This window comes from Hippopotamus amphibius, chromosome 5 (assembly GCF_030028045.1).
Source record: "Hippopotamus amphibius kiboko isolate mHipAmp2 chromosome 5, mHipAmp2.hap2, whole genome shotgun sequence".
In the NCBI taxonomy this organism is placed as follows: domain Eukaryota; kingdom Metazoa; phylum Chordata; class Mammalia; order Artiodactyla; family Hippopotamidae; genus Hippopotamus; species Hippopotamus amphibius.
The window spans coordinates 20,360,892-20,386,372 of record NC_080190.1 but is presented as its reverse complement, the minus strand read 5'-3'; the positions used below and the strand labels follow the sequence as shown (position 1 = coordinate 20,386,372).

At 46.2% G+C, this 25,481-nt stretch overlaps 1 pseudogene; it reads left to right on the top strand.

Moving 5' to 3' along the window:
* Nucleotides 1-25,183, top strand: part of LOC130854181 (acylpyruvase FAHD1, mitochondrial-like) — a 56,890-nt pseudogene extending 31,707 nt beyond the window's left edge.
* The last annotated feature ends 298 nt before the right edge of the window (nt 25,184-25,481 follow it).

Genomic DNA, 25,481 nt, shown 5'->3' with positions numbered 1-25,481 from the left:
GACATGGACTCTTAAATCTGGTGTGCATATTAATGGTAGTAGCCAAGAGCTTTTATTGGGCTTGAACTCTGTGCCACCATACTTCGTGTTCATTTTCTCTTTCATTTCACAATGACCTTTTAAAGTCATACTGTTATTATCCCCCACTTTATAGATGAGAATACTGAGATTCAGGCAGAGTAAGTATCTCTCTTATTCGGAGTTACACAGCAAGTAAGGGGTTAAAGCTGGGACTGGACCTGGACTCTAACCCCAGGGCCTGTGCTCTTAACCCCTCCACTCTGCTTTTCAAAGTGTGGCCCTCAGACTGGCAGCGGGCGGTCCCTGGGGCCTTGTGAGTAATGCTGGATCTCAGGCCCCCACCTGGGAATCCCAGGTGATTCACATGGACATGTGCATTAGGACAGCTCTGGTCTAGCCTCCCTGAAAGCCAATGGGTCCCTTGATTTCTATTGATGCTGCCTGAGACCACATTGGAGCAGGTCGTCCCAGGCCCTCTCTCCCCTAGTTGACTTTGCCCTCAGGTTCTTTTTTGTCCTGCTTAGGCCTTTCCCTCAGTAGGCACGATTTGTCAGCATGATGTTATGGTGGTTAATTTTATGTGTCAACTTGGCTAGGCCTTGAGACCCAGATATTTGATCAAACATTATTCTAGATGTTTCTATGATGGTTCTTTTTTTTTTAAGATGAGATTATCATTTAAATCAATGGACTTTGAGTAAAGCAGATTGGCCTCAATAATATGCGTGAGCCTCCTCCTGTCAGTTGAAGGCCCCAATAAAATAGACCAACTTCCTCCTTAATAGAAAAAAGCCTGAAGAAGAGGGATTTCTGCCAGCAGACTGCCTTCAGACACATATCGCAGCATCAGCCCTTCCCTGGATCTCCAGGCTGCTGGCCTGCCCTGCAGATTTTGGACTTGCCAGCCTCCACAATTGTGCAAGCCAATTTCATACAATCTCTCTCTCTCTCTCCCTCTCTCCCTGTCCACATATATCCTGCTGGTTCTGTTTCTTGGTGATACAGATGGCTAAGGACCAATCAGGTAATTTTAGTCCCAAGCTTGTCTAGTCCCCAAGCTGAACCAATAATTAGGGCTCCCAAAGCCCTCCCTCCAAATCTCTATGCTCCCCAGACACTCTCTCCTTTTTCCACCCTAGCAGCTTTTGACCAAGTAGTTTCTAGCACCCGTCTCTGTGTACAGTACTGTCCTAGGGGCCCTGGGAGATATGCAAGAACAATTTCGTAGAATAAGAGGGTCTTAGAGACACTTAGTTAAGTCACCCACTGTACGTAGGAAAAGACTGAAGCCCAGAAATGGGCAGGGGGTGGGGCGTGCCAAAAGCCCCTAGCTGCCACAGTGCCAAGATTAGAACACAGGTCTTCAGATTTCCAGGTCTGTCTGTTGAATTTCAGGAAGCAGATGTCACAGTCAAGCTGGTGATTAAGGAGAATTCAATGAGGGGACTGTTTACAAAAGTGCAGGTAGAGTTAAAGGGCACTGACCCAGGTGATGAAGGACCCCAGGGTTAGTATTAGCAGAAAGCCGTTACCACCCCTGTGTCTGGAGGGTTCAGTGGAGAGAGCAGTTACGGAACCTGTAGCAAGCTACGCAAAGGAGGGGGCCTCCTGACAGGTGCTGTGGCCTTGGGTAGAGGAATACAGCCACTGCCAAGTGATGACCCATCAGGGAGGTTGCTGGGGAAATAAATCCCCTGGCCACTCTCTCTTCCCCCCTTCTGTTCTCCTGTTAGCACCTCCCATTGGCTGAGACCACCTGGAAACCAGACATCAAGGAAAACTTGTTGATGCAGTTTGTGGAGTTCAGCCTCCCAGGACACAGAATAGAGCAGAGAAGGGGGAGGGAGGATCTGGAGGGGCAGATGGAGAGTGGCCAGCATGTCACACTAACCGTGCCCATGCCCCCTCTGCTCCAGAGGACGGAGTGTCTCTACTCTTAGAAGTTCATCCATCCAGTTAGGAGGCAGATGTGAACAGGTAACCAACAGCTCAAGACCAAAATGCCAGTATGGAGCAGAGAAGACTGGTCACCAGTCTGGGTGTGTGTCTGCCCCAGGAAAGCTGGTGGAGTTCTCCAGGAGCTGCCCCTGCCTGCTCGGGCTTGCTGCTGTCGGCACTTTGGGGAGAGAAATGGATTCTCTCAACTCAGTTGAATTCAACAAGCATTTGCTGAGGACGTACTGTTGCTCAGCGCTGGGTCCCTAAAGATGAACAGATTTGTCTCTGCCTTGGAGGGTTTCCGAGTCTGATGAGAGAGGCAGGGGTGACCCGCACATGGGGTGCTTCACGGGGGTGGGGAAGGCAGACATTTCTTGGTTCATGAGCTGACGAGGTGAGGCTCCCATAGCGGTCCTGAGTGTGTGCCTGGCCTGGCTTGGCTTTGGGATAGGAATGTTTCAGAGCTCTGCCTCTGTCCCTGCCACCTCCCTCACTTCCTGTTCAAAAGGGGTGTTTTGCCACGTGGCCGTTATGTGAGCAACCGGGGTCTGGGAACCTGCCAGTGTGGGGACTTTCCAGTTTGTTCCGTGTATGTTGTCCAGCAGAAAATCACAGGACTCGGACATCTTTGTCTCTGAGAGTGTGAGGAGTGGGCATGGGGGGTGTCTTAGGGGCGTGCCTTGTGGGACTGTGGCTCTTTTCCTTTGGGGAGGTGTGGGTGGACATGGGGGTCCTAGCTTCCAGCCCTCCAAATGGATACTTTTGCCACCTCAACCTGTGCCTTGATGGTATAATAATGAAAATAGCTAAACTTGATTGAGCTCCTCCGTGGGCCAGGCGCTGTGCTGAGTGCTCTCCAAGCATACTCTGCATGCGCTTGCACCTTCAGCCGATGAAGTGGGTTCAGCAGGAAACTGAAGCTTACAGGCTTAAGGGACTTGCCCAAGATCACACAGCTCACACACGGTGGAGCCAGGATGTCACTCAGCCCTGGCTGCCTGGGGAATGTTACCTGGGCATGTAGGTGCTGAAAGGTGTTGGCCTCCAGGTCTGCATCATTCACTGCCCTGTAGGATCTAAACCTCCTGTCTACGCATGTGATGGGCTCATTGACCTTTATCACTGATGCTTAGGCTCTTCTCTGATGTATAGAATGTTCAGGAAGCCAGAGCAGATCTCTGGAGGACAACCCGACTCAAGCCCCCTGAAAAGTAAATAAGACAGAAGGAGCCTGGAGACCGAGAACAGTATGAGACCTGACTGCACAAGCTCCCCTCCCCTCTCCCTGCAAGGGCAGGAAAAAGAATCAGAGGGCAAGCAGTGTTGATATCAGACACGGTGGGTGAGAAGGCACTCATCTTTCAAAGCACGGACACTCTTCTCTGAAACACAACCCTGTTATTCTTTGCTTTTCATCTGACCTGTTCTGGTAGGAAGCAGGATGTGCTTCAGTCAACCCTCTGGTTCACATCCTACTCCATTGGGTGTGGTGTTCACTGGGAAATGACAAGGGATCCTTTCAGCCACTTGTAATATGTGAGAACTCCACAGTTCAAAACCATTTCATGTTTCATATGGTCTTCGGGATAACCTTGTGTGGGAGGAACTCATCATCCCGGGTTTAGAGGTAAGGAAACTGAGGCTCAGAAAGGTCAAGTCACTTATCCCAAATCACCAACCTAAGATGAGTCTGGAAGTTTATTTCACAAGCATTCCTTGAGTCCTGGCCAGCTCCAGGCCCTGTGTTAGGGGCTGGGGTTACAGAGATGAGCCCAACCCTGTTGTCCAGGGGGCCTGTGCATAGATGGCAATGTTGACACATTTCCCAGTTTGCTGCCTCTGTCTTAACAAGTCAAACCATTTTCTAAGTACCACCTCTGTGCTAGCCCTCCGGTGGATACCAAGGGGCACCTGCTCGTCTTTGTCATTCCCACCCTCCAGGAGCGTACAGTTTCCTCAGATAGATGAGAAGCGTGCATGAAACAGTAACCAATGCTATTAGGCCAAGTCACAGCTGCTGGGGAAGATGTAAAAATTCAAGAGGTCAGCTGGCTTCAGTCCCTTGAGGTGTCAGAAAGGAGGTGGGATTTAAGCAGTTTTCTGCAGGAAGAATAGTCCAGGTTCAGTTAGGGAGGACATGGGACAGAATATTTTTTTTTTAAGCTCTTTATTGGAGTATAATCGCTTTATACTGTTGTGCCAGTTTCTGCTCACAACAAGGTGAATCAGCTGCGTTTGTACACATATCCCCATATCCCCTCCCTCCCGCGATTCCTTCCCCTCCTCCCTATCCCACGCTTCTAAGTCATCACCAGTCATTGAGTTGATCTCCCTGTGTTTAAAGATGCAGATGTGGAGAACGGACTTGAGGACGGCGGGGGTCGGGGGTGGCAGCAAAGAGGAAGCTGGGACGAAGTGAAACAGTAGCATTGACATATATACTCTACCCAATGTAAAATAGATAGCTAGTGGGAAAGGAATTTTAAGGAGGAATATCATGACCTTGGTGGTAGGAAAGCAGGAAACTTGTTCTGGAGACACGGAGCCCAGTCTGGTGGAACCGAGGGGAAGAGGGGAGGACAACATGGGAAAAGAGAGGTGCGTTGAGGTATAGAAGGAAGCCCTCGAGTGGGTCCTGTAGCGGGGAGAAAGGAAACTATTTATGGAGGGGCTTGTTCTCAAAGGCTACTGGGTTTAGCACTAGTGTCATCTGCCCTCAAAGTCTTGGCTTCAGCTTCGGGCCGTGTTGTCCATGGTCTTCAGGGTATCTCGGGCTCCCCTTGCCATGGGAGGGACACCCAGGATCTGGGTCAGAGAGCATGAACACGTACCCAGAGCCTGCACAATCGGACCCCTGCTGACCTCTCTGATTCCACCTCCCATCACATCTCCTGCTGCTGCCTGCTTGACTCACTGCGCCCTCACCACACTGGCCTTCTGCCTCTCCGTCCAGCACACTGATCTCTTCCTGCCACGCGGCCTTTGCAATTGCTGTACCCTCTGGCCGGAATGCTCTTCTTCTAGCTTGGGACAGGTCTGGCTCCTCCTGACCCTTTGCTTTTGGTTTCAGGTATCTCCTCTCAGAGCGGCCTTCCCTGAGCGCTCCATCTAAAGGAGGTCTCTCTCCACCTCCCAGTCATTCTCTGACATCACGCTGTTGTTTAGTACCCTGACAGTACTTACTTCCTGCTGTAACTTCCTCTTTTATTATCTGTTGATCTCCTCTATGAGACCGGTATGAGCACGGACCTGTTCTGTCTGTCCCCCCATCACCCTGCCCCGGACGTGTCTGACGTAGACGCTCAACTGACATTTATTGAATTGGTGAACGAGCGCTGCTTCTCCTAGTCTCCTTTGACTGTGCTCAGAAAGTGTGAAGGATGAATCAGGCTTGGGGTGGGGGGTGCAATCCGTGGACCTCCTGGAATTGTGGGCAAGCTTCTATATTGCATTCTTTCCTCTGGGAAGTAGGTTGGTGGTAACCCTTAGTGTTCTTCACCAAATACTTCTGGCTCTCTCGCTTCTGGGTACAGGGTAGGACTGTACTTCTTTGGCCCCTATGAACTGAGGCATTGCCCTGGGGCTTGTGTTGGCCATTGAAATGTGAATGGAAGTGACATAGGTCACTTCTGGGCAGGCACTGTAAGCGCCTGTGTGTGAGTGACCATGTGCCTTCCCTCCACCAGGATGGTCATAGACTTGTATGTTGAGATGGAGCCTCCATCAGGTTGAATCTCTGAATGACTACAGTAAGAAAAGCCCCGCTGAGCCATGCTGGACAGGCAGCAGGAGCAGGAGGTAAACTTTGGTTGTGTTAAGCCACAAAGATGTTGGACTTGGTTGTTACCACAGCACAGGCTTGCCCAACCTGACTGCTGAAGAGCCTTTAGTTTTCGTTAGATTCTCTGAGTCTATTAGCCAAGCAAGGTCTGTAATCACTGCCTCGGGGGTCAGCTCGAAAGGTGTGGAAGTGCAGAGAAGGTGAAACTCACATTTATTATGTGCCCCATTATGCATCAGACACTTTGCTGAGTGCTTCGCATATGTCACGGTGTTTAATCTCCAACAACCTTGTGAGGTAGCTAGTGTGAGTCCCATTTTACAGATGAAACTGAGGCTCAGAGAGTTTAGGGCATTGCTCTTCAAAGTGTGGTCTCCAGGCCAGTAGCATCTGCATTTCTAACAAGTAGTAGAGGTGGTGGAAATGCAGAATTTCAGGTCCCTCCCCAGTCCTACTATATCAAAATCTATGTTTTAACAATAGCTCACCAGGTGATTTGTGTGCACGTTAAATTTTGAGACACAGTGATTTGGGGGATTTGCTTGACGTCGTCTAGCTAGCTCATGGCAGGTATAGATAAGGGATCCAGACAGCCATCGTTCAAGAGATGGGGGTGGCTCTACCCTCCACCCCCATGTTAGGAGAGTGAGGACCAGGATGTGCAAAACTTGGGTCAGGCTCCTGGATCTCGCTCCCAGCTGGTGTTCATTGGCTCCCCTGGCAGGCATATCTTCAAATAGTTTGAGTGGCTGATGGTAAACAAAGCTATTTATTGATTTATAAAACCACCCGGACTGTGTCCAGGGCATTTGTCCCTTCCTGCTGTGGATTACTGAGTGAATGCCAATGGTGGGCTGGGAGTGGGGTCAGACACATTGTCCATGGTGGGGAAGTCACTCCCAGCACATGGAACGTGACTGTGGACCTGGGATAACGCCTTGATAATGGAAGCCATGTGTCTTGGGCCTCTGCATGTGGCAGAGTTGGGCCCCCTTGGCTCTGAGCTTGGTGCCTGTCTGGACCATGAAGTGCTCTGAACCTTCTAGAAGATCTCACATGGTGCCTGGGTCTGGGCTCTGCCTCCACGGCTGAGCCTTGCTGCTCTGTTATCACATTATAGATGAGGAAGTGACCAGGAAACTGTGCCAGGGGAAAGATTGCAGCTCTCTGGGTTCATGGCCAGGGCTGGGCATCTGGGAAAGGCAGATTTCTGTGGCCCATGGCCTCTGGCACCTGTATCAGTTGGCGGCATTCATCTTTTTGGAGCCATGATGGAGCTGCTGAGGAAATCGGAGCTCTTGGGCAGAGGAGCATAATGTGGCTTCTCTTTACTGGAATCATGCGATTGTCATCAGCTCTTCTCCAGGTGTTTAGATTTTCCGTGAAAAAGGCACAGTTCCCTCTCCCTTGGTTATGATCTGGTTATCCATTCAGCTGAGTGAGAAATTTCATATTAGAGTCATCACTTAATTTAACAAATATATATATTGGGTACCTGCTGAGTGCCAAGCACTGGGAATACAAAAGAGCAGTTTTGTGTTTGGCTAGGCTCTGGACTAGTTCAGATAGAAAGGAGAAAGCAATAGGGCGGAGACAGGACTTGACTTTGCTGTGACGTGGACCCTGAGTCGCCTGTAGAGCGGTCCCCACCCACACGGGAGGAGACGACAGTGTAGGGCAGGGGCTTCGAGTGCGGGCTGAGGACTCAGACCTGGGTCCCTGTTCTGGCTCCACCATGGGCTCCCTCAGGACCACATCTCTTAGACACGGATAGCAATATACCTGGCGGTGGGGAGGGAAGGAGACCTTTGCCATTGATTGAGCTCTTCTTATAAGCCACATGTTGGACTTAGGCACAAGGAATATTGGAAATCTGAACCAGCCGGTACTTAGGGGATGTCGGTGGGGAGGGCATGACCATTTGAGAATCTCATTTATGAGCCGGGGAGTGAATCGCCCAAGGCCCCGGAGCCAGCTGGTGGCAGAGTTGGCTCCAGCTCCCAGGCCTCTGGTCTCTTTCCGCGTTGACTGGGCACTTGCCCCATTTTCCCAAGCTGGGCTCGTTTTTGTTCTGATATGGAAATGTGGCCGCGGAGGGGCTGCATGTAGCAGAGAGGCTCACACAGGACCCGCGCCAACTCCCTTCCCATAGATAAATGGAGCCTGGACCTCCATTTGGCAATCAGCAGAAAAACAAATTAAAACAGAGCAGCTCTCATCTCCTTTCCCCCCCTCACCCTACTCTGACAGATTTATTTTGGAAAGCGACAGGCGGCTAATGGAATCACTTAATTTCTCTGATAATAAATTACCCCCAAGTGCAACAATTAAATGTTTCACAACAAACAGTTTCCTTCTGCATAAGCTTCCTCACAGGCTCCTCCCGCTCTGACAGCCCTGAGCACCTCCCCCCAACCCTGCACCCCGCCCCGTCCTGGCCCCAGCTCCGCCCTGAGCTGGCCTGGCCTCTCTGGTGAGTCATTTTTATTTCCGGGCTTCAGGATCCTGACCAGGTAATAGCAACGGTGGGAGGACCTGATAGGACTGTGGGAGGAGAGAATCAAGCACATCAGGGTTTTGAATCCTGGCTCTGCCACCTCCCAGCTGTATAACTTGGGAAGGTCACTTCATTTCCAGTTGCTTCCGTTTCTTCCTTGGCAAATGAGGATGGGCACAGCTTGCGGGGTGTTTATAAGGCTTAGAGCCGTGTCTGGCACGTAGTAGGCCTTCTACAGATAGAAACTGCTGCGTTGTTCTTAGATGAATATTGAGTCTAATTCTGTTTAACATGTACTGCCCTCAACTGTTGGAAGGAGAGAGAGAGAGACAGAGACAAGAGAGAGACAGACAGAGAAGGACACAGAGAGAGACTGACTATGAGGGAGACAGAGACTGAAAGAAAATAGAGGGAGAAGAAAAAGAGATGAGTTGGGCGCCCTTAGACCATCTCAGGGCTGGAGAGAGTGAGCATGGCTTTGTCAAAGGGTGTGCAAACCCTTATATAATCATGTACTCCACAGCCAAGTGACCGCGCGTTTGCCAATCTTTCTAGCCAGATGTCTGAGGCTTTACAGCATACAGAGAGGGGCCAGCTGGAATTCGGAGGCCCGTCTCTACTCCCTAGCAGCTCAGAAGCTGGGTGCCCGTCTGTGTGTTGGCAGATTTGGAGGCAACAATGGCACTTTCCCCTGTGATGCATGATTAATGTACGATCGACTGTGGAATGCACAGCTGTTGAATATTTTCAAGGCAACTGACTCCATAAGACCAAGAAAATACATGGGGCTTATACACTGCAAGGTCTGGCCTCAGTGTTAGTTATAGACAGTAGGCAAGAGTCAGCCCTGCTTGCTCTCAGACCCGGAGGATGGGGATAGGGTGTCTGGTGGTCCTGTCAATGTCAGCATCTCTGGGAAGGAACCCTCTGCAAAACATCCCGTGTTCTGATGGTTTCCTCTTGTGTTGCCCATGTGACCATGTGGGCTCCAGCCCTGGGCTCAGCCCACTTGAGATCCAGGTTGGACAAGGCACATGAGTCTGGCACTCAGGTCAAGTCCAGAGGGGCCCCAAGTGTGTTCCCATCTGTTTTAAGGACAGAGGCAGGGGAACGTGCTGTCCTAGGTTGGGGGACTGTGGAGAGGCTCCCACCTCTAATAAGGAAAATGAGGAAGGCTTTGAGGATGGTGGGTGAAAGGCATGCCATGAATTGAGCCTTTAAAAAATGTTATTTTTGAGGGGAACTGAGAGGAGCTACAAATTTGCTTTCTTGCTTGGCCAGCCTGCATCTTTGTGTCTCAGTCCCATCACTTACAAAGAAGAGATAATAGTTTCTGTTTTGCTTAAAAATTAAATGAAACAATGTCTGCCCAGCGTACAGCACATGCTGGATCCGCTGTAAGTGCTTGACAGTGGGCAGCTGCTCTGATGCTCTTGGGTGGGGCTATTCAGTCAGCAGAATGGGTGGTGGGTAACTTGCCCTGAGCCCAAGGTTCCCCTTTAGTCCTTTCTTCCATGCTTCTGTCCATGAATCTTTACTGTCTGTGCTAGAATTGCTTGTTGGGGAGGGCATGGCCTAAGCTGCCCAGGAGGGCTGGGAGAGGAGGGACAGCTCGCCATGGCTCCTCCTCCTTGTGGAAACCCTCCATTCTTTCCTGCCTGCTTCAAGGATCAACCCCTTACCCTCTTGGACCAAGAGGTGCTCATCCTGCCTATGTTTGGCTGGCAAAACAAGGTGCCTCTAGGGCTCTGCCCCAGCTCATTTGGGGATGAATTTCAGTCTAGTTCAAATGTCCAGCTTTGAGTTAATGGAATTTAGCTGGAACCTGGGGGGTGATCCAATAACCACAAACACCAAGGATGAAAGCTGCAATGGCCTTGCCCTTGTTCAGGAAACCAATGGGATTAACTGGGTGGGAAGGCCATGTTATTTACTCACCAAGCCCTCTGTTTGAAATGTGGCTCAGGTGAGAAACTTGAGAGGCTTGTGTGGCTGGAGCTGAGCTGTCAAATATCATAGCAGAGCATAATCAGTGCAATTTAGATCTGAAAAGGCCCCAGAAGGAACGCAGCCCAAGAGTTTCCTTTACAAGCAAGGGCACCCACGCTTCCAGGCTTAGAGAGTGTAGTGTTAAGCCTTCACAGTTGGTTTTCCTTTTTGTAAGGTGAGTGCCTGATTTAAGCTTGAATTGTTCAGGCATCCACTTCAAAGACGGCTATCTTGAATAAACATGTTAAATAAACACACTGCCCTCCACACGACTAGACCCAGGCCATACCCCCCACCCCTCCACAAGTTAGTTCATTTGTTTCAGAGATCTTTGGATGGTTTAGATAACTGCCTGGTTGCCTGCTTCTTTTTTTCCTTTTCTTTCTGATCTTTAATTCCCACTCTTATGTTCCAATTAAGAGGGAACCTGTGAAACCCTAGGCCCCACCCTCAACCCCAATTAAAGCAGAACCCCAGGCTCCCCCTACCCCGCTCTCTCTCCAGGAGACCTGGCTGTGTGGCCCCAGATGTGCTGTGTACCTTCCAGGACTTGTGAGTAATAAACCCTGTCTGTCAAATTTTCCTGATGAAAATTGCTGAGAGCGTCTTGCAGTCATAATAAGCACCTCAAGGGGTGGTCCAGCTACAACACAGGTTCTGAAAGGGAAACCCAGGCCCAGGTGAGTGTTGCCTGGCATTTCCAGCATCACTATCCATAGGCTGAGACCGGCACAAAACAGAGAGGTGCCTTTGGTTCTCTGCAACATCCAGCGTTCTGTTCTTTCCTTTGGGGCCAGTGAACTCAGGCCTTAACTGCAGCTACGTGCAGCATGTGACCTGAGCATCCTTGAAAGGAAAAGTATTCTGTTGCCGTGTCGCTGTGTGTCCCATAGCAACAAATATTTGTTGAGAGAGCAGATTTGTATTTGCTCTTTTGATTTAAGCTATTGTCTCCAGAAAACCCAATGAACGTGCAAATATGATTTCTGGGAGAGGTAGCCTGTTAAGCTATTAAGTCTATTTCACTAGTTTGTTGAATTAGTTCTGGTTACCTAACTGGATTCTGAGGAGCCCTGGCTGGTCATTTGGTGACCCGATATAGAAGCTCAGAACAGGATGGTTGGGTGGGTTGTTTATGGTTGAGGTCCTGCCAGGGAGTCCCAGGCTCTGGAAGGAATGGCCTCCTTCAACGTTTTGCCAACCCTGTTGGCAGGGTTTTGGACATTCACGAGGAGGAATTGAAAAGACTGTCGCTTCAGGATCCTTCCAAATGCAGGTCTCCAGAAAAGCGCTGATGTTGGGACGCTTCCCCCGTTGCCAGTTTGCCAGCCATTATACTGAAACAATTGAGGAGAAATTGAGAACCGTCCCAATCACTGCGTCATAGAAATGTATTCCATGTATATTTTAAAGTTTTAAAAAATTGTGATAAAATAGACACAGTATAACATTTACTGTTTTAACCGTGTTTAAGTATAGAGTTCATTGGTACCAGGTACATTCACAAGGTTGTACAGCCATCATCACTATCTAGCTTCAGAACTTTCCATCATTCCAAACAGAAATTCTGTACACATTAAACAATAATCCCCCATTGCCTCTTCCTCCTTACCCCTTGTAACCACCATTCTACTTTCTGCCTGTTATGAATTTGGCTACTCTAGTTGCCTCATATAAGTAGAACCATAGTATATTTGTCCTTTTCTATCTGGCTTATTTCACTTAGCATAATGTCTTCAGGGTTCATTCATGTTGTATCATTATATCAGAATTTCATTCCTTTTTAGGGGATGAAATTTGGATACATATTCCATTGTATGCATATACCACATATTGTTTATCCATTCATCTTTTGATGGACATTTAGGTTGTATCCACCTTTTAGCTACTGTGAATGATGCTGGTATGAACATTGGTGTCTAAGTATCTGTTTAAGTTCCTGATCTTAATTCTTTTGGGTATATTATATCCAGAAGTGGAATTGCTGGGTTATACAGTATTTCTATGGTTAACTTTTTGAGGAACTGTCATGATGTTTTCCACAGTGGCTGTACCATTCTAAAGTCCCACTAGCAATGTACAAGGATTCCAATTTCTCCATATCCTCACCAGCACTTGCTATTTTACAATTTTTTGTTGATTAATTAATTGGCATAGGAATGGGTGCATCCAAATATTTTTAAGTTGCTCTTTCTTTGGTCACAAATATGAACAAGAACAAGAGCCAACATACCCTTTACTTTTAAAGAATAGTAACTGGCTCCAACAAATTAAAAGTACATTATGAGATGCAACATGCATCCTGACATATAGCCAAGGGAAGCCAACGTATGATTAAATAATGTGCATGGCATAAAACTGCAAATGGTAAGTGGTTTCCATAAGGGGAGTATGTTGTCAAATTTTATAGAGCCAGAGTAAACTGGGTGTTTCTCTGAATTTGTGTCCAGTATCACACTCAGTGTCTGGGGGTGGTGTGTATGTGATGGTTTTCCCTGATGCTTTCTCTTAGTCCCACCTCTAGTCCAATTGGATAAAGCACCTTTTCTTCCACGGAATCAGTCTTTCCATTCTGTTTTTTATTCTTCCTTCATCCTCTTCTTTTGGATGCTGGTAGATGGATGTGAACTCAATTCTGGGTCCTGAAGCTGAGGGTCATGAAAGAAGTCGAGCAAAGCCACAGAGCCAAGTTCATACCGTAGAGATGCGCACGGACCACCCCATCGGGCCTATGCTAGATATGTTGATTTTGTGGCGTCCCCACAACAAGGCAAGGGAAATCATCCCTATTTTACAGATGAGGACACCGTTTCCCAGAGAGGCAAGTGATTTGTCCAAAGTCCCCCAGCTGCTAGGTGGCAGAGCAAGGACTTAAACCTGGGTCTTCTGACTGAATGCTTTTCCTCCTTGCAACACCATCTGTTCTTGCATAACTGAGGTGGTTGAACCAGAGGTGTGTGGACAGTTGACTTCCAAGCTGGCAGTATGGGAGAGCTGCCTTACACCATAAATATTCGTCATGCTACAAGTATTGACCAGGGTGCCTACTGTGTGCTGTCCATGTGAACATAGGCTTTCGTGTTCCTGCAAGAGCAATAAATCAACCTTTGAATGGTCCTTGTTCTTTCACCTCTCATAGCAGATTGTCTGTATGAGGAAGGTAGTTATATCTGAGACCGCTAAGAAAGTCTTTTGATCGACACTGGTTATGTAGGAGAACAACGCAAGAAAATCCCCCATCGAGGGTCTTAAGTTTTCTCAGTTACACGGGCTGTATTGCTGGGATCTTGATGAGCTTGAGGGTGATGATGATGAGGATGAGGGAGCTACTGTTTATTAAGGTCAAACAAAATTCTGGTTTGCTAGAGTGATTTTTTCACTAATGGTGAAAATTATTTATTGCTTTACCTACTGGGTACTTGACATGTGCAGGTGCTAGGGATACAAAAATGGAAGATGACCAGGACATGACCCCAACCTTGAGCAGCTCACTATCCATGACTAACAGTGGAGACAGACACACAAACCTTTAATTAGTACACGATGTAAAAAGCGTTGCAGTAGAGGGGTGTTCAAAATGACTGTGATTACAGGGATGGAGTAGCAATGACCTCTCTCCACAGAGATCGTGAAGACTCTACTAAGCAGGGGACATTAGAGTTGGGTATTGAAGGATGAGTAGAAGCTTCCAGTATGCAGGAATGGAAGATTAGTGTGTGAGGTGACAAGACTGGTAATTTGACCTGAGGCTAGTTCAATAAGATTCATATAGGGAAGCTCAGGCACTGGACTTTTTGTTTTTTTAACCTATTAGCAATGAGGATCCATTGAAGGAAGGATTTTAAATGAGCTACTAAAAGCACAGGTCTCCCTTCTGTGTCTCATGCACTAACAGATCTTTCCCAGGTTGCCAGGACAACTGGTAAACCCGATGTCTCTGAACATGTGCTCATCATAAGCATTCTATAAACCATAAAATATTTCCAAATTACCTATAAGCTACTTTTGGATTTTTAGAAAAATTTCTGAGGGAACTTCCAAGTTGTGGTGATTTCAAAACTCTTTCCAGTCCTTCATCTCAAAAGTCTCCCTGCTAAGTCGATTATGCCTTTCTTCTTGGGCTCTTCTTAGGGAATAATGAGCTCATGGCCATAATGTGCATGGCACACAGGACCTCAGTAGTGGGGATTTCATTGAGCTAACTTGCCATTTTACAGATGAGGAAACTCAGCCATGAAGACGATGAGTGCCCTGAACAAGGTCTCACAGCTGGTCATCCAGGAGCCAGGATTTAAACTCAGTATGCCTGGCTGCAGGATTCTGTCCTTAACCATGACATCATTCTCCCCCAATAAAAATACCTAAGTACAGATCAGTAATTCACAATCTGCAGGAAGAGTCTTAAAGTTTACCAGAAAACACTGAATAGTGGAGAGAAAAGGAATATGGAGTTAGAGCTCAGGTTTAAATCCTGACTTCACAAATTTGGATTAATTAGACCTGAGGCAAGTCACTGTACCTCTCTTTGCCTTAATTTTCCCATCTACCGTGGAGTTAGGACTTCCCTTGAGGTCTTATGGTGATGATGAGAGACAGTGTACAGAGAGCACACAGAATGGACCTGGTTCACAGCAGCTGCACAGTAAGTGAAGGTGATTACTACTACTGCTGACGATAATAATAATATAGTTGCAATGAGTTATAATGAGTTTCTTTCATAGAGATCTTTTCCTAACCTCAGGCTTCAGAATATTAGGTAGGTAAGTGTTTAATAATGATTGTTGGAAATGATAGTAAAACCATTCTTTTTCACAGGAAATCAGAGCACAGGAAACCCAAGCCAATGTACACCAAGGCCACGTACTTGGTTTTATGCTCTATGCAAAGCATAAAGGAGCAGGAGGTGGTGGTCTTTCCACCTGGTAGGAGCTGATAATCTCCCTCACAACAGCTCTGTACCCACCCACCCACCCCTCTACTACCCTTACATGCTTGTCTGAGAAGTGCTGGAGAGAAAGAAAAGAGGGTGCCCTGTGGTGGGTGTGTAAATTGGTTCAGCCACTGTGGAAAACAGTATGCAGACTTTCTGAAAACTAAAAATTGAACTACCATGTGACCCAGCATTTCCACTCCTGGGTATACATCTGAAAAAAACCACAAAAACACTAATTCAAGAGGATTCATGCACCCCAATGTTCATATGTTCATAGCAGCATTATTTACAATTGCCAAGATATGGAAACAACTTGTGTCCATCAACAGATAAATGGATAATGTGAGATATATATAGTAGTAGTAGTAGTAGTATACTACTATTAGTATACAGTAGTATATAGTATATAGTGCTAGTGTATGCTACTCAGCCATAAAAAAGAATGAAATTTTGCCATTTGCAACAATGTGGATGGACTTGGAGGGTTTTATGCTAAGTGAAGTAAGTCAGACAAATACTGTATGATATCACTTGTATGTGGAATCTAAAAAAAAAAAAAAAAACTAGTGAATATAACAAAAAGGAATCAGACTCACAAATATAGAGAACAAACCAGTGGTTACCAGCAGGGAGAGGGAAGGTGGGAGGGGCAAGATAGAGGTGGAGGAGTGGGAGGTACAAACTATTAGGTATAAAATAAGCTACAAGGACATATTGTATAACACAGGGAACATAGCCAATATTTTATAATAACTATAAGTAAAGTGTAACCCTTAAAAATTGTGAATCACTATATTGTACACTTGTAACATATAAAATTGTACATCAACTATAAATCAATAAAGAAAAAAGAAACGAGCACTTGAGAGTGGGCATATTTTCCACTAATGAGAGCTGGGGAGACATCAAGAGAAGGGGCTTAACCAGGCCCCGAAGGACAGGGGGAGATGCCGGGGAGCAGGGACTGGTTGGGCAGGCAGGGGGCGTGGGAGGATGTGGGTGAGGACAGCAACTGGGAGCCCTTTGCATCTTCGCTGGAGACAGTGGTACCTAGGGAGAGGGAGGCAAGTGGCCCCAGAGAGTCCTAGGCAGTGAAGAGAGAGAAGGGGCTGCACTGAGGCCACGTGGCTGTGAGTCACGGAGATGAGTAATGAGGGCATCAGTGTGGAGCCAGCTCAGTGGTTTTCAGGATAAACACACAGAGGTGCTTCACGGAGGCCGACAGAACCTGCCCCTAATGCATCCAGGGGACACTAAATGCTTTAGTATATTCTGTGATGAATAATTTCTCCAACTCTAACCACATTAGGAACACACGGGGCCACGGCTCGGTGCTCTGTCTGTCAGATGTCGTTGCCATTTAAGTGAGTGATGCAGGGTGGGTCGCCCACAGTGCCTGGTTCTGCGGATGAGGCAGGCAGCCAGGAGAGCTGGCCCCAGAGGTTTTATTTCTTCGCCTCTGTAATCAGATTGGAGGCAGAATGTTTTTCTGTGGCTCTTCCGTATAATCTCTCTGTTTTGATTCCATTTCCCCCTTCTCTGCCATTCTACTCCCTGTCGGTCTTGAGGGTTGACATGGTAAATTGCTGTGTCTCTCATCCTTCCAGACCCACTGCCCAGGCAGGATTAGAGAGAGGGAATGACCCCACAGCGGCCCATCCTCAATTCTGTGTCCGTGGGGAGGGCAGGAGGGAAGAGAAATGTGCTTTATCAAATTTCCCAAAGGTACAGAGCCAGAAAGATTAGGTGTCTGTGGCAGCATGGGGTCAAAAGGACCCCAGCCGGCTGGAAGTCAGCAGTGAATGACATTCCGCAAGGATAAATGCAAAAGATGGCATTTAGGTCCCAAAAGTCAACTAAATAAGACCAGTGGGAAAATTCCCTGGGTTTTATTTTATGAAAGACTTAACATGGTCTAATTGTGTGATAGAGCATCTTAAAACATTGAATGTAATCTTAGCTTAAATATGAAAGTTTATGATTAGAAAGTTTGTGATTAGAAACTCGTATCCATTACAAAAAAAATCAGAAAATTACAGAGCAGAGAGAGAGAGAGATGGTAGCGGTGGGTAATTACCCTTAATTCTATCTCTTACAATGATCTATTAACCCATTGGGTTATAACCTATTTTTTTCCCTAGGCAAATACACATGCACACATATACACATATATGTGTACATATAAATATATAATTTTTGAAAGAGCATAGTTTGAAAACTGGCTTAATAGCTCACTATTATAAATAACTTTCACAGTCATATTTTTCCGCAACACTATTTTCTTTTATAAAAATTTATTGACGTATAGTTGATTTATAATGTTGTGTTAATTTCTTTGGTATGGCAATGTGATTCGTTATACATATGTATATATTCTTTTTCATATTCTTTTCCATTATGGTTTATGAGAGGATATTGAATATAGTTCCCTGTGCTATACAGTAGGACCTTGTTGTTTATCCATCCTACATATAATAGTTGCAACACCATTTTCAAGTATTTCCAGCATTCTAAGGATTTATCATAATTTATTTACAAAATTTTATTTTGTACATTTTTCCCCTCGATTTTTCTCTAATCCAGTGAATGCTGGAATGAACAACCTTGGACATAAAATTTTGTGCACACTCTTGAGTATTTCTTTAATATAAAGTCTAAGAAGTGAAAGTTTTACTATTTAAAGAGTTATGAATGTTTTAAAGGGTTTTATTTTGTTGTTTTTGATGTGTATGACCAAACTGTTCTCTAGGCTGTGCCACCAATGTACCCGTGTTTCCCCACATTCTCCCTAGTATTAAGTATTATGATTTTAAAATATCTTGCCAGATTGATAAGTGAAATGTGGTATCTTGTTTTAATTTATTTTGGATTACTAGTGAGGTTAAATATTTTTTCTTTCGTATTTAGTCTTTTTAATCTCTTTTTATGAATTGCCTATTTACATCTTTTGCCTATTATTCTTTTTCCTGTTGGTATTATCTTTTGTTTATTGACTTTAAACATTTTTAATGTTAAAGCTATTAGCTCTTTATCTGCCAACCAGGTTGCAAAATTTCTTTTTTTTTTTTCCCTCCCTCCCTCAACTCCCCCCCCACCCTCCCCTGAGTCCCCCCTACCCTCCCCGTCCCAGTCCTACAGTTTGCATCTTGCCTTTGAGTTGCTGTATGCATATTTCGAATTTTTATGTTGCCAAATCCATAAAATTTTTATTTCATTTTTAATCCATCAAAAATTTTATTCAGTTTTTCCCTCTGTGTCATATCTAGAAAAATCTCTCCTGACCTAAGATTATATGTTCGCCTATATATTTTTCCCAATGCCTTTTAGGTTTTGTTTTTGCACTTAAACCATCATAGTTTAATTACAATGCAGTTTTACCTAATATCCCAATCAAAAGATTTAAGTTATCAGGAGGAAGATTTTGATTCACTATGTGAATGAAATTTCAAATGATTTAAAAGTGGACAAAGAAAGAGATTGAAAACTGTGGAAATCAGCTAATCTCATTGCTTGACCTTCCAGCAGGTTTTAAGAATTGCCTGGCATTCTCTAAGTGCTCAATTAACATTTGCTGAATGAACGATGGTACAAGAGACCTTCGTGGTGCCTTTCAATGCTGCTTCTCTGACTTGGTTTAGTTTCCAGCTCACACCATCTTTGCAGATTCTTCCAGAATTGGAGATTGTGGTTCTCAGGGGTGAAGCAGGCAAGGGGACTGGATGACACAGGTGGTCTGCTTCTCAAATCTCAACCTCCACATGTTGAGTAAAGATTTGAGGCTTCATCTCTGTTTGCTGGGCGCTAGGATGGGAGTGAAATAAGTAGGTGAGCCAATCCTTAGCCAAAGGTATTTGCAAGCAGGTTGGGGAGGTGAAGCAGGTGCCCGTAAGGACTGAAGGAACAGCCCATGTACCATCAAGGAAGAGCGCTGTAGGAATGAGGGTTGGGGGATGCTGCTGTAAGACCTTGCAAACAGGCCAGATGCATTTTATGAGCTGAGTCCCAGAGGTTTGCACCAAGTGGTTCTCTCCTGAACGACTCTTCTAAGAAGCTCTCTGTTCAGAAAACTGAAGAAATCACAAGGGTTTCTTCTCTACCTTTTCAAACGACTCAGTGACTCAGGAGGGAAGAAAATGTACATACTTGTTAAAATTATAAATGAAACATGAATACACACATGTCTATACATATATGTCTATACACATATGTCTATACGCATGTCTATACACATATGTCTATACAAAACCCGTGTGTGTATACATGTGCACGTGTGCAAACATGTGATGCTTGATTTATTGGTTTACTTTGGTGGTTTTTTTTCCTGGACAAAGATCACTGCACTTTCCTGATTATACCAGCCCAGGGTAAAATGACCCTCTTGATGATAGAGACAAATAAGAATTTCTGTCTCTACCTCACGTGTGCTATGGAGACGCCGGCCCCGCTTAAAGGACTCATGAACACGTCTGCTCCTCGCCTCTTGGTGTAACCCAAGGCATCTGCCATCTCTATCACCCTGGTTTTCCCATCTCAGGGGATGCCAGGAGTGGCGGCTCTGCCTCCTGTTTTCTGGTTGCCACTGCTGACTGCCGTCTGTGCCCAGCTGACCAACGCTAGGAGGTGGAGGATGACATCTACATCCGGGTGCTGCCTTCAGGAGCAACTGAGTCTGCCCAGGGTTCCAGCAGTTTTCATTGTAATGGCTTGTAATTTTACCTTCCATTGCCAAGATTTGTGTGAATCTTTGTGGACTAGGCAGGGGGATGGTTTGATGGGCAGCTGTATGGGAAGCCCCTTCCCATCCTGACACTGATTTATTCTGTTTGGAGAGGATTTGGAGAGCATGTGGGCAACTCTGTATCTCTTCTTCTTTCCTGGACTGCTTGTTTCTTCAGGCAAAGTCCTCTTGTCCCGATGCGCCTGAAGTCTAGGATGAACATAGTTTATGGGACACACTTACCCATTGGGGACTCATGTGGTGGATTTCCATGTGGACTCCAGAGCCAGTTACTTTGGTTTGTACCATTTATCAGCTGGATGATCCCAGGCACATGGCTTCACCTCTTTGGGCCTTGTTACTCATCTGTAAAGTGGAGATGATAAGAGTACCTACCTCATAGCACTGCTATAGAGAGTCTCTGAGTTAATATAAATGAAATGGTTAAGAAAAGTGCTAGGCAGATGGTTAAGCACCTAGGTCAAAAAACGTTAGCAATTATTATTGTAACTTCAAGCTCATTCTCCTGTTTTTTAGATTTTGCTTGACTGGAAAGTTCTAATCGGTGTAGATTCCTCAGGGGGCTTCAAAGGGTTGAAAGATGAAAACAGAGGAAACCCCTTCAAACAGTGGTGATCATCACATCTACCCAGGTTTGGGGCTACTTTTGAGGACCAATGGCCTGGCTAGACCAACTTTCCTTCTGGCTTTCCTGTATCCTTCCTGAATATTTTTTGGACAGAATAGACCTGCTTCATACTCTCACTGAGCTCCAGTTCTTATAGAGAGGGAGTAAAAGGAGAGAGAAAATAACTGGGAGAATGGGAGAGAAAAGAGATTCATAGGGTGGGCAGTGGTGTAGTGTACACAAGTTTTGGAGTCTGACAAAGACAGTCCTTGTCATTTCTAGTGTGACCTTAATTGCTTAGCCATTTAGAACTCAAGATCTTTATAATGGGGTTGCTAGCTACCTATCTTATGGGGTGGGGGTGGGGATTAAAGAAGAGAAATGGTAGCTACTCAATAAGTATTAATTTCTTACCTCGCTCCCGCACTTACCCTAACAAGATGAAGCCAAGGTCATAAGTTGCCTGCCCATGACATAGACCTTGGAAGAATTCAGAAGCCTTCAAAAGATTATTTTAAAAGAGTTTATCCAGCAACGTTCATTCCGTAATGTTTTCTCTTAACAGATTTTTTTTTTTCTTTTAAAGCATAGGGTTCGTTTGCAGCAGGTACAGGTGAAATCTGCCAATGGTAGCTGGATCCAAAGATGGCACTTTCATCATTTGGAGACTGATTTCTCCTTCTGAGGCTGGTGTTGTGAAATGATGTACACAACTGATGCATCTTGTCACTTTCCATCTGCTCCTCCCTCTCCCCCCTTCATGGTATTTTTTGGAAGAATGGTTAAGTACATCAACCTTCAAAATATAATTATGAAATTTTTCTTGTCATCAAGATGTAGTGAGGTTGTGTGTCATGCATGACTCTTGGCAGCATCTAAATCTGGATTTTAGGAACAAGATGAATTTTTTCCTTGCCCCCTCCTTTTTTCTTTTGAAAAAGTTCAGCTTCTGCAGGAGCCTAATGGTTACTTTTAAGAGCTTGTCTTGACTTAGTAGTGAAATGACTTTCCCATTTCCACCAAGCCACAGAGCTGAATGGTGAGTACAGTGAGTTTTGCCATGTACAAAAAATAGTTTTTTGGTTTATTAACTTTTTATCTCTGGAGTCTAAAATATGGGGCTTCAGCAATATGTTCATGTGAGCCTGCTGGCTGGTTGGGCTGCTGGATGAATGAATTGATGCTTAAGGAGGTTACTATGGAGAAGTAACAACCATCATTATTGAATGAGCGATCACCCTGTGTGAGTAACTGTAGAAGTACTTTAGGTGACTTATTTCCATTGAAACCCTCCAAAACAACAGCTAGTATTTATTGAGTGCTTTACAGGGCATCAAGTTGTGCTCAGTGACTTTATAGCATCTCATTAGATCTTCATATTCTCCTAGGAGGTGTAGTTACCTAGTGAGGATGCAGGTGAGAGTAACTCGACTCAGCTCCCTTCAATATCCAAGCTAGTTTTAGTGGATGATGAAACAGAAAAAAAAAGTCTCTGGGATAATTCTGAGTAACTTTAGGCCTGTCTGGGTACAGGTGCTCAAATGATATGATGGGATCTCTCTTTCCTCATACTGCTTTATCTTCCTTTATATTGACTTTGTTCTCAGCAGAAACTCTCTATGAGGTAGATGGCCACCAGTGGCTCTGCCTTATATCTTCCCAGCCTGGAGGGCCAAGTAGAAAGAAAGTGTTTTTGCTCAGTGACTCCAGCATTCACTCTGAATGCTTTGGTTGCCTGCTCCAAAGGTAGTTTGCAAACCTGAACCAGGGAGGCAGACTAGATTGAATGGCCAGAGCTTGGTTATGTATGTATACCAGGTACTTTGGGGGAAGGAGTAAGTTTCACCCTATCCATAGCATATGGACTGAGACTGGAGAGGGATGGTATTCCCAAAGAAAATCTGGGCCTTTTAATCCAAAGAAGACAAAATATCAGGCATCCACCACAGTTCTATTACGGGGTTCATTTCACAGATAAAGAGACTGAGGGTCAGAGAATTTGTGTAATTTAAGATCTCCCCACTGGGAGGTGTCAGAATTGGGATTTGAACTCTCACCCTGTCTTCTTCCCATTACTTGGCCTATTTGGGGCCTGACCAAATATATTACAGTCCTTGTCTCAGTAGCATCTCTTGTGTCTTTCCGCTGGCTTGGCTTCCTACAGGTTACTGGTGAGCAACTGGAGACAGTTGTCAAACAAGAAGTAATCCAGTGACACAGGTGGGGGATTAGAAAAAAAGCTCTGCTGTGTGCTGTGATCGGATTACTATACGTGGTGCATCTGCCCCAATGAACTTCGGCAGAGTAGACAGGTGTCATTCCTTAGGAATCAGGGAAGGTGCATGAAATTGCCATCCTAATATGTCACTAGGGAGCCTTCTGCTGGGCTCTGTTCTCGGGGTGCATTGAAAGCTGAGGCAGGTGTGTTGATTCCACCATCCTTGCGGCTGGTGTTGGCAACTCCCTGCAGTAAAACCAATTCCAGTTGCTCCGGACACGGAGTGATCACCAGGAAGGAGATCTGTGTGCTCCCAGGCTGCCCTTCCACAACCTGCAGTGTTGCATCTGCAAGTATTGGGCGGAAACTTCTGGTTGCACAGGAGAAGATTTCAGATGGGATGTATGCAGATGCAGCATTAAATTACAGGGAGCATGTGGTGAGAAGTGTATTCCCTCCTCAGTTCTCCATCAGTTCTTCTGATCAGCATCTCCCCAAGACTTTGTCCTTGATGTAGGCATATCCCAGCCCCAAATCACCACTGTCTCACTTTCTTTCTAACACTAGCAGGATGGGCCTCAGGCTCAGAGCCTTTGGCAGGCAATAGCATCCAGTCGGAATTCCATGGCATTGCTTTCGTTTTTATCGTATTGATCTCTATGGTTTCCTTCCATTATGGCAGGTGGCACTGGTTTTCTACTTATGGTGGGCACATACATTTTGTGTACAAAATAAATTTAGTAAAAGAAGGTGAGTGGGTTGAAAGAAAGCATTCTTAATTAAATGTGTATCTTATATGTATCAGTTAGGCTTCAACCAAAAAAACGGAGGCAGTAGGAGATATGTATGGAGACTTATTGCAAGGGGCTCACAAAGGTGTGGGTCTGGCCAGGTGAGGTTGAAAGCCGTAGGCGGGTGGTCAGGGAGGGCAGGCTGGGCTAACCTGCTTGCACAGGGGGAGTTCCTTCTGCTTCTGGGAAACCTTAACTCTGCTCACAAGGTGTTTGAACTAATTGAATTGATACATCCAGATCATCTGGGATAATCTCCTTAAAGTCAGCTGGTTACGGACTTTAATCATAGCTACAGATGCTTTCACCTAGATTAGTGTTTGAGTAACTGGGGGTTGTTGCTTTGCCAGGTTAACACACAGAATTTCCCATTAGATAATAGCACAGGCGACACAGCCTAGTGGAGGTTGTGAAGGAGGTAAGTCAACGACGGGCAGTTAGCACCTGAACCAAGCAGGTGGGGCAAATGGCTAGGATATTTAAGTCCTGATGAGGGAGCTGGGAGTTCAAGCCGGAAGTGAGGCTTTCTGTGCTCAGTGATGGGTATTTTAGTTCCTGAGAGCCGGCAGGAGGGGTGGGAGATGGCACAGGGAGAGCAGAACACAGCAGCCTGCCTTTTGTGCCTTCTTCTCTTAGGCACCTTTTCTACGGGACCAGCTTCTGTTTGCCTCTCTCTTCCTAATTTCCTTTGTCCAACTTAACAGAGGTAAGTTTGATTTTAGAAAAATTCTGCAGACCCGGCGTCGGGCTTCTGCCGGCAGGAGGGCAACCTGATAGGCGGTGGCCCTGCGCCCGAGCCTCGTCCTCTCTCAGAGGACAGGACGAGGCCATGTCCCGAGGCCAGGCAGCCAGGAGGCACCAGGACAGCCACTCCCAAGGGGATGAGCACCGCGACTCCCCGGCACTCAGTGGGACTGTGCTCCGAGGTAGTTGGTCCTCTCTGGGCAGCCGGAGGCGTCCGGTGGCTCGCCAGGCAGAGTCCACGTGACTGCAGGGGCCACGGGCAGGAGTGTGGCTGCCACCAGGCCACTGTCCCTCTCCTGGGAGTGGGGGAAGAGCATCGTGTGCATGGGCAGGAACCATGTGGCCCAAGCCGGGGAGATGCAGAGCTCCGTGCCGAGCCAGCCGGAGCTCTTCCTGAAGCCTCCACCACCTGCACCCCGAGGACTCGCAATCCTTGTGCCCGCCTACAGGTGCAGCCTCCACCACGAGCTTCAGCCGGGCGTAGTGATGGGCAAGCGCTGCTGTGCGGGCCGGAGGCCACAGCCGTGGACTACGTGGCCGGCTATGCTTTGTGCTTGGACGTGACCGCCAGGGACGTGCAGGGCGAGAGCAAGAAGGGCTGCCCTGGACTCTGGCCAAGAGCTACACGGCCTCCTGCCCCTTCAGCGCGTTCGTGCCCAAAGAGACCATCCCCAGCCCTCACAACCTGAAGCTCTGGCTCAAGGTCAATGGCGAACTTGGGCAGGAGGGTGAAACATCCTCCGTGATTTTTTCCATCCGCCTACATCAGCAGTTACGTTTCGAAGATAATGACCTTGGAAGAAGGAGATATTATCTTGACCGGGATGCCAAAGGTAGTAGGACCTGTTAAAGGAAATGATGAGATCCAGGCTGGCCTATATGGGGTCGTCAGTATGGGATTTAAGGTAGAAAGGCCAGAATATTGAGTCTATACAAAGCACCCTAACTTCTTAACACAAGTTTCAGGGGAAAAGGGAACAAGACAAAAACAAGCAAAGGTTATTTAATTAAATGTGATAATCCTTTAATAAGAAATCAAATTTTAAAAATGACTGGAAATAAAAACAAAAATAAATAAGTGGGACCTAATGAACCGTAAAAGCTTCTGCACAGCAAGGGAAACCATGAACAAGACAAAAAGACAACCCTCAGAATGGGAGAAAATATTTGCAAATGAATCAACAAAGGATTAATCTCCAAAATACATAAACAGTTCATGCAGCT